This window comes from Chelonoidis abingdonii, chromosome 2, assembly GCF_003597395.2.
Source record: "Chelonoidis abingdonii isolate Lonesome George chromosome 2, CheloAbing_2.0, whole genome shotgun sequence".
NCBI classification, from domain to species: domain Eukaryota; kingdom Metazoa; phylum Chordata; order Testudines; family Testudinidae; genus Chelonoidis; species Chelonoidis abingdonii.
The window spans coordinates 84102020-84111210 of NC_133770.1; positions in this window are offsets into that span (position 1 = coordinate 84102020).

A 9191-nucleotide genomic window follows, 5' to 3' on the forward strand; every position below is an offset into this window, starting at 1 on the left:
CACCAAGATTTGAAAGTATCTTGTCCCCCCATTGGTCCTCTGGTCAGGTGTCAGCCAGGTTCATTGAGCTTCTTAACCCTTTACGGATAAAAGAGACGTTAACACTTAACCATCTGTTTATGACAAAGACATTAAAAATTAAACTCCTTTCAGTTTGTTTCTGGTGTCTGAGAGTTAAAGTTCTCCAAGGCATTTTTAAGAGAGCAGATGTCCTGGTCAATCAAGGCCATGTGTGCACTTCTAAGTACAAAATGGCTGTCATGTGCAGAGTGGCCAGGTGTCTGGTTTTCGACCAGAAAGCCTGGAGCAGAAGCAGCAGAAGCTCCCTAAAAGTGTGGGGGGCCACTGGCATCTGAACTGTGGCCCCACCTCATGAGCTGCCCCTTCCCCCAGAACCCTCCCACCCTTATGCCGCCCCTTCCCACTGAGGCTTCCCCCCCCGCTTCTGCCCCTTCTCCCCGAGGCTCCGTCCCTGCACTACCCCTTCCTCCCAAACCCCTGCCCTCGTGCCATTCCTTCCCCCGAGTAGGGTTGCTAACGCTCCAGGATTGTCCTGGAGTCTCCAGGAATTGAAGATTAATCCTTAATTAAATATTATGTCATGTGAGGAAACCTCCAGGAATATGTTCAACCAAAGTTGGCAGCCCTACCCCAGAGGCCTGGCCCCCATGCCACCTTTTTCCCCGAGGCCCTCACCCCGCTCGCTCCTCTCCACCCTCTCTCCCCCATCTCTTGCTGGTAAAAAGTGATGGGCCCATGGTCCCCAACACCCCACTCCATTCCAGCACCCTTGCCTGACAGTGTCTGATTAGATTTACTGACCAAACACCCAAAGTTTGGTTACTGTGGGTGGGGGAGGTGAGGAGGCAATGGATCATCACCCGTGCCAGCCCCTACTAAACTGGGGCCACCTCCTACCTGCTTTGAGTGGCTGCATCTCCCAGCCCCAGCTCCGCAGGCATGTCTCTCCGGACCCGAGGGAGTGTGGGGGAGAGGGGAAAAGCAGCAAGTGACAGGGGGGAAGGAGGGAAAAGAAGTGAAGGGGGTCCTTGGGGGAGGAGGTAGGGCTGGCGTAAGGCCATGAGGGGGAAGAGGCAAGGCAGGGGCTGGACCTCGGGGAAGAGGAAAGGCAAGGCCTCTAGGGGAAGAGGCGGGGCTGGGGTGGGGCCTTGGGGGAAGAGGCAGAGCAGGGGAGGTTCCAGCACTCTTGCTGGAGTGTCCAGTTCTTAAATATTATGAAGTTGGCAACCCTATTCATGTGTACCTTGTACATGGTAGGTTAGAGGGCTGGAACTAGCAGATCAGGTTTCTGTACCAGATATGGACTGACTACAGAGCTTCCTTTTCAGAGAGATATACCAGATGTGTTCACACTAAAATCCTTTTATGTTTTACAGCAGTGGTTCTCAAATTTCCTGCAGCCCCCATTGGCCTGGAGTGGCGAACCGGGGCCAGTGGGAGCCACGATTGGCAGAACCTGCGGACGCGGCAGGTAAGCAAACCAGCCTAGCCCGCCAGGAGCTTTCCCTGAACAAGCAGTGGCCCAGGTCTGAGAATCACTGTTCTACAGGAATGGCTGAGGTTAGCCTAAATAAGGTATGTGACACACACATCTCCATTTAGTTGCTGAATAATATAGTACAGTTTACCATTCCATTACAATGGCTGCCCCTTTTCACTGCATCATTTCAGATGATTAAAAAGCCTTTCATACTTTTACAGAAAATTATGCAACCCTAAAATATGACCACAGGTATATAAAAGCCTTACCTGAGGAATAAAGTAAAGATTGAAGAAATGTCCTGAATATCGCATCTGAGGTCTTATTCCTCTTTTCCATACCATTCTGATTCCTTTTGACAAGCATGTTTTATGGCAATGTATTGCAATTTGTCTTATTTATTTTTTACTAAAACAATACACTGCATAGGTAGTTCATTATAAATTACCACAACAAACATTATTTTGGAACGTTATATAGCTATTCAGCTCACTACCTCTTATGTGGTACAGTAACATTAATACACTCTATCAAGCTGAGCTCAGCATGGATGTACCCAGAATCCATTTCTTGAGAGGCCTAATAATTACCTGGAATAGATTTGATGGAGGAGATGACATCCACTTTTAAAAGTTCCTGTGCCGTTAAATCTTGTAAATCTTCACCACTAGAGGTCAGCAACACTTAGGGAAAAGATGGGGAGGAGGTGGCTTGGTGGACAGAATAAGAAGGAGTTTTCCTACTAGTTATACAGAGATAGGAGAGTGTGAGATTAAAAAGTGATGAATTTCTACCTATGTTCAAGTCACCTAAAGAATTAAGATAGCATAACTAGAATGCTCTGCAATGTGTTTTGAGCCACTGTACTGAGCAGGTGAGAGAGAGTTGCATAAATACAATATTGTATTTTTACAAAGTACACTACGTATCTGCCATATATAAAACATGAAGAAATATAGTCACTAACCTAGTAATAGTAAGAGCCAAACCCTAGTTCCATTGAAATCACTGACAATTTTGTCATTGACTGCAAGAGGATCAGGATTTGGCCCTAACTGCTTTGCAAAATTAAACAACTCTCGGGTTTTTATTTTGTTTTTTACATGAAGGATTGAATGCCCTAAAGGCCTTTTAATATTTCATTATTCAATATTGGTCAAAATTATTAGAAATCATCAAAAACAAAACAAAACAACCCTTTCTTCTAACCACTCTATCTATAAATTCAACCTTAATTATAGCCTCACTACCAAGCTGTAGTACAAGTACACTAGAAATATTTTGATTTAAAGAACTTAATTGCATTCAGAATAATGACACTGATAATTGAAACCTAACTTCTCACCTTGACAGCTGTAAGATGTCAGAACAAGACACACTCTTAAGTCTATATACCAAGTGACTCAGCAGTGCTGCTCTATAAAAATCTTGGCTAAGTCTGTCAGACAGCCATGACTCATTGTCTGTCTGAATTGTTGTCAGAGATCTAGGATTCAACACCCTAGCCTTTATACAGTCTCTTTGGGAGCACCCAGGGGCAGCTCCAGGCCCCAGCACGCCAAGCGCGTGCTTGGGGTGGCAAGCCGCGGGGAGCACTCTGCCGGTCGCCGTGAGGGTGGCAGGCAGGCTTGCCTGCGGACGGTCCGCTGGTCCTGCGGCTTCAGACCTCCCACAGGCGTGTCCTGTGGCTTCGGTGGACCTCCAGCAGGCGTGCCTGCGGAGGGTCCGCTGGTCCTGCAGCTTCAGACCTCTCGCAGGTACGCCTGTGGGAGGTCCACCGAAGCCGCAGGACCAGCAAATCCTCCGCAGGCACGCCAAGGCTTGGGGCGGCAAAATCCCTAGAACTGCCCCTGGGAGCACCTTCACATTCACTAGGCCCTGGGCTTAGCCTTTCACAAGGTTGACTCACATGGCTCGGAGGCAGGGCCTCCAGGGTACATCACCCCTCTTTCTTATTGTGTGCTCTCAAAAGCAAGTCCAAATGAGTTCAGACTCCTGTTTAGAGACTTTTACCCCAGTGCAACTAGTAAGTATTTGCAGGGATGCAAGGCAGCCTTTTCAAAACAAGCTAACATTTATTAGTCAACTGAATTCAGAATCTGAGAGTCCTTAGGTCAGCATGGAAAAGCAAAGCTTATGGCTTGATCTATACTTAAAAGTTAGGTTGACATAGGCATGTTGGCCAGGGTGTCTAAAGCACACCCAACTGACATAGCTATGCCCACCTAATCCCCAGTGTAGATGCAGCTGTGTCAACGGAAGCTAATTTAATTCAGGGAAGCGGTGTTTCTATAAAACCTCTTCCATTGTAGGCTATATCTGCACTATGGTATTATGCCAGCATAGCTACACCAACATAGCTATGCCAGTATAATCACCGTAGTGTAGACAGGGCCTAAGAAAGATTCCATATTGGCAGAAGCAACTTCCCCAATATTCCATATTCTCTTGGAATCTGCTTGTGTTTCTTTCTTTCTTTCCTTCCTTCTTTCCTACCTTCCTTCCTTGTGTGTCTCTGCTCTCTGTGTGCCCTTTAAAGGCCAGCATCCACATCTTGGCTTCTTTCTCCAGCTGCTGGGGTTTTTCCATTCCAGTTACCTGCAAAGAGTTAATAACTTGCTCTTGGCTGCTGGTCATTTAAATGGTCCAGTTGTTGGGTCTTCCATTCACATGTGTTGATTCCATTCACATTTTGATGGTGCATTTGGTTCCAATCAAGACAGAGCTGCTGCCTACAAGATGTCCAGCTGTGTCTTATTTCCCTTTTCTCCACAGTAGAGTTTAAACCCTTCACATTCAAAGAATAGCAATACAAAATGAGTGGGTAAACTGATCACATATATATCATTCATAAAAATGTTAAAATAATTCCCAAATTCTCCACACCAACAATGAGTTATAATCCCAACAATAGAGTGAATAATGAAACACCCACTTCAGTAAGTGTGCATCATTTCTGGCTTTCTCAGCTGAATAGTCACTTCCTCCTATGTCAGTGTGGTGGGGCATCTGCCCCACACTGGCAGAAGAGAGGTTAAAGCAACCCCAGGGAGACTGTGCAGGAGGCAGCCAATTAGGAAAAGGCTTGTAGAGACAGCCAGTCAGGGCCAGGCTGAAGCATACAAGAAGGGCTGCTGTATAGAGCAGCTGGAGTCACTCCCTGGAATTTGGAGAGGGAGGACTGGCTGCCCTAAAGGAAGAAGAGACAGCACCATGGCCAGAGCAGTGCTGGGCTGGGTCGGGGAGCATGAGTGAGCTCCCGGCTGGCGGCTGCTAGACTGAGGCCCTGATACAAGAGCGGAGAAGGTGCTAGAGCTGCAGGGAAAAGGCTCAGGGAAACAGATGGTGGGGGTTGGAAGTGACACAGTGCGTGCCTGCCGACTAGAGGGTCCCTGGGCTGGGATCTGGAGTAGCGGCTGAGCCTGGGTCCCCCCCTGCTTTAGCCCCACTTGCCACTGAAGGGAGTGACTAGAGTATGGGCTTCAGTTTGCCACTGATGCAGGTGGCTAGACCCTGGACTGCAACATGCCACTGAGGCAAGTGTCTGGACAGAGGACTGCCAGCCCCCCGGAAGAGGGGAGAGAACTGAGTAGGGCACAGCCAGAGAGCTATGTCCAGAAGAGGACACTGCAGTCCTAAGAGCGACACAGGTCCTGATGACAGAAGCAGCAGTGGCGAGACGCCACTAGATGGGGGCGGACTGGCGAACCAGAGCTAATTCCAAGGACGGCCAGCAGGAGGCACCACAGTGATGAGTCATGCCCCATTACACTGGTGGAGAACATGGGTAAACAGTCACCCTGATATAAGGGGAAGATAGAGGACTGTGGGAACTATTACCTGGTACAGACGTTTGAGAGACTAAGGGACATGTAAGATGAAGAAAATGGAGTCAGAGGCCTTTGTGGAGGGCTCTGAGGCCTTCCTGAACTGGACTCCAAAGTCGGTGCCACTGTGGATAGGGGCTGACAAGCAGCAAGGGCATCTTACAGTGGCACAGCTGCACCAGTGCAGCTATACCACTGCTAATGCAGATGCTCTAAGCCAGGGGTCAGCAGCCTTTCAGAAGTGATGTGCCGAGTCTTCATTTATTCACTTTGATTTAAAGTTTTGCGTGCCAGTCATACATTTTAATGTTTTTAGAAGGTCTCTTTCTATAAATCTATAATACATAACTAAAGTATTGTTGTATGTAAAGTAAATAAGGTTTTAAAAATATTTAAGAAACTTCATTTAAAATTAAATTAAAATGCAGTGCCCCCTGGACCAGTGGCCAGGACTCGGGCAGTGTGAGTGCTACTAAAAATCAGCTTGCATGCCGCCTTTGGCACGCGTGCTATAATTGCCTACCCCTGCTCTAAGCCGATGGGAGAGAGCTCACCCATCAACTTAATTACTCCAGCCTCTGTGGGCAGTGGTAGATATGTTGGTGTGAGAAGTTCTCTGTGCCAGCATAGCGCTGTCCACACCAGCACCTAGATCAGTTTGACTTACTTAGCTCCAGGGGATGGCTTATTCACACTGAACAACATAGAATCATAGAATATCAGGGTTGGAAGGGACCTCAGGAGGTCATCTAGTCCAACCTCCTGCTCAAAGTAGGACCAATCCCCAGCCAAATCATCCCAGCCAGGGCTTTGTCAAACCTGACCTTAAAAACCTCTAAGGAGGGAGATTCCACCACCTCCCTAGGTAACCCATTCCAGTGCTTCACCACCCGCATAGTGAAAAAGATTTTTCCTAATATCCAACCTAAACCTCCCCCACTGCAACTTGAAACCATTACTCCTTGTTCTGTCATATGCTACCACTGAGAACAGTCTAGATCCATCCTCTTTGGAACCCCCTTTCAGGTAGTTGAAAGCAGCTATCAAATCCCCTCTTTTCTTCTCTTCTGCTCCAGCCCCATAATCATTTTTGTTGCCCTCCACTGGACTCTTTCCAATTTTTCCATATCCTTCTTGTAGTGTGGGGCCCAGGACATAACCTATACCAACCTAAGCTGTAGTGTGTGATCTGAATATAATTGTGGAATGGGGTTTAGGAGTTAAAGGAAATTGTGAGTCAAAATTACAGGTTATTTTTCCAGCTCTGACATTAACCATCTGCATGATATTAGGCAAGTGACTCTTTAATTTAAAGTGAATTTTTAAAAATGTGTACTAATTTTGCATGCCTCAGTTTTTTTAGTATGCAACCTGACACATCTATGATCTGATTTTGAGAGATGCTGAATACCCAAAACTCCAATTGACTTCATTTTCATTCCCAGTATCTAGCTGTCTTCATGTCTCTGCTGATATTTTCCACTATCTCTTTGCTTAGCATAATAGGGATCTCTCAAACCAAACTGGTTACTATGGTTATGTGTTATTTGCTGTTAGCTGAGATAAAATACTAGAGTGCATTTTAGGCTGACCTGCCTTTGTAGCTGTTTTTGAAGGATCTTTTAATCATATGCACTTGATGCAAAAAGAGACAATTGCCCCTCTCTGATTGTTTTCCAGTCAAATCTTTCATGCTCTTGGTCTGTCCTCTAGGACCAGAATCCAGTTCCCATCAAAGTCAGTAGGAGTCTTTCCATTGACATCTCTTAGTGTTGAATTGGACCCTGTGTTCATAATGCCCAAGAAACAGTGTTGCCACTTAGAATTTTTAGCAATTCCTCTACCACTGGGGAAGCACCAGTGCAACTCTGTGGTTAATGTGGTAGTCTGGACTCAGGTGTTTCTACCACCATGGTATCCATCCCTGCCCTAAGGTAGACCAACAATGGGAAGATTGCTAAAACAAGGCCAGAGAGCATACTAAGTGAAACAGGCAGCATCTGGACCTCAGCTTTCAGTTCCGATCAAATCCCCCTCAAACAAGATGTAACAATATATGTTATCATGTAACTAATTTGATTATTTTTTGTTTATGTGATACCCATCTGGCAGGGTACTAGGTGCTCTCAACTCCCTCCTTGTAGAGCCAGGCCTTTTTTTAACCTATCTGCAAATTAATATTTATTTACTTTACTCTTTCCTTAATTCATAGAAATTTCATAGTATAACTATAGGTGCTGGTTACTGGCTAATCCTACTATACTCTATTGTTCATGTGGCTGAAATGGATCTTATTATAAACAATTAACCCAAACATGGAATAAGAGTGCTAAAACAAATGAAAAAATATTCTTGAATATTTTTCAGGGAGTGAAAGCTCTTCAAATCCTCTAGAAACAATGTGTGGTTTCTTGCTGTATGGAATATTAATTCTGCACGTACAATCTGTATCTGACAGTTGAACAGTGCAAAATTTGGTTTCTAAACCACTGGAAACATTTTTTTAGCAATATGCCATATGTGGTATTTGAATTTCATATATGGCTCATGGGATGAAACTTGATGGCATTGAAACTGAATGATGTTGTTCTTTCTATAACAACTGGAGCAGATTCCGTGTTTCCTTGAGCTATAATTGCCTGGCACGTACATAGATAGTGTAACCACTATGTAACATGAGTTCCTGGTACAATGATGCCATATACACTCCTTTTACACATATTCCATTTTGAAAATGTTATCGATAACCCTAACTGATTGTGGGGGTCATGTATATATTAAATTAAGTTGCAAGTGTTATTTAAACAAACATTAAATCCATGTTGTGCATTTTAGAAATCAGAACAGTGGATAATCATAAAGGCAAAAGGTCTGGCTAATTTTTCTCTGAAAGATGTAAGGCATGCCATTGCATTAACTCTATTGGGAGAACTTTAGATTGAAGGTGTAAAGGTCTGTGATTACATTCCAGGTTCATGCCACAACTCATCTCACTTCAGAAATTTTGTAGCAATGAACTGTGACCAAAAAGAGTGGGAGGGGAAAGACTAGTGTGCAAGTGCTAAAGTGATGCATTCAACAGAAATGTTCACTTGCAAGTTTTGTCATGACACACAAAATGTTGCATTGGAGCTCAGCAAAACGTTTCATTTAGAGTGATTGAATCTTTGGGTAGTGTATATTTATATGTATGTGGAAAAATGTAATATCCATAATTAGATAGCCATCATACATACTATTGAGGAATACTGCCTTTATACCTTCAAACACATTTTCCCTATAAAAGCCTAAATTACGACCTTGGGAGCTTTGAGCTCTGGGACTGGGGAGCACCTCCACCACTCCAAGTGGTGCATCCTCTTAACAGGATGTTGCTGCAAGGGGGCTTTCCTTTGTGCAAGGCCTAGTATGACTCCATTCTACCCCTGATATAGGGCTGTGTCTAAATGGCACAGTTCAGCTTCTGAATATTGCAAGTGGGTATGTCTGATGGGTTCTCCCTGGGGTGCCACCTGGAACTGGGGTACCACTGAGCCCTCTGACCCACCGGCCTGGGCTCCCTCTCACACTGTGCTGCTGTGACAAGTTGCAAAGCCTTCCAAGCTTGCACTTTCTCCAACATTCATACAAGTAGGGACACACCCAGCTGCAGTCACATGCAGGCTCTCTAACCACCAGCCTCCCATGCTAGGACCCCAGAGAAGTACCGTCAAACACCCGGTCCGCCTCTCCCTCAATGTGAAGAGGATCATGCACACAAGCTGAGATTTTTCCCAATCACCTTAAGCAAATGCACACTGGTTTGGATTAAAACATAAAAAAAGTTTATTAACTATAAAAAGATAGATTTTAAGTGATTATAA